A 322-nucleotide genomic window follows, 5' to 3' on the forward strand; every position below is an offset into this window, starting at 1 on the left:
CTTGCCATATAATATATCATCAAAGGATATTATGTCTCAAAAAAAAGAGACTATAATAGATTTTAGCAATTTCCTGCACCTGCTTTCAACAAACAGAAATAGATTGAAAAATATATTTAACATTGCAGCGACAACAAATAGAAATAAAATATATGGATTAAATTCATATAAAGTTTAACATTTAAAGGAAGAACAAAACACAACAGCATCTTCATTATTGTAGATAATATTAGAAACACGAATCTGAAACACCCATGTCAATAACAAGCCATAAATAAACACAAAAACGATAGACAAATAAAACTGTGACTCCAATAAGAAC

This window comes from Limulus polyphemus, unplaced genomic scaffold (genome assembly GCF_000517525.1).
Source record: "Limulus polyphemus unplaced genomic scaffold, Limulus_polyphemus-2.1.2 Scaffold563, whole genome shotgun sequence".
Taxonomy (NCBI): domain Eukaryota; kingdom Metazoa; phylum Arthropoda; class Merostomata; order Xiphosura; family Limulidae; genus Limulus; species Limulus polyphemus.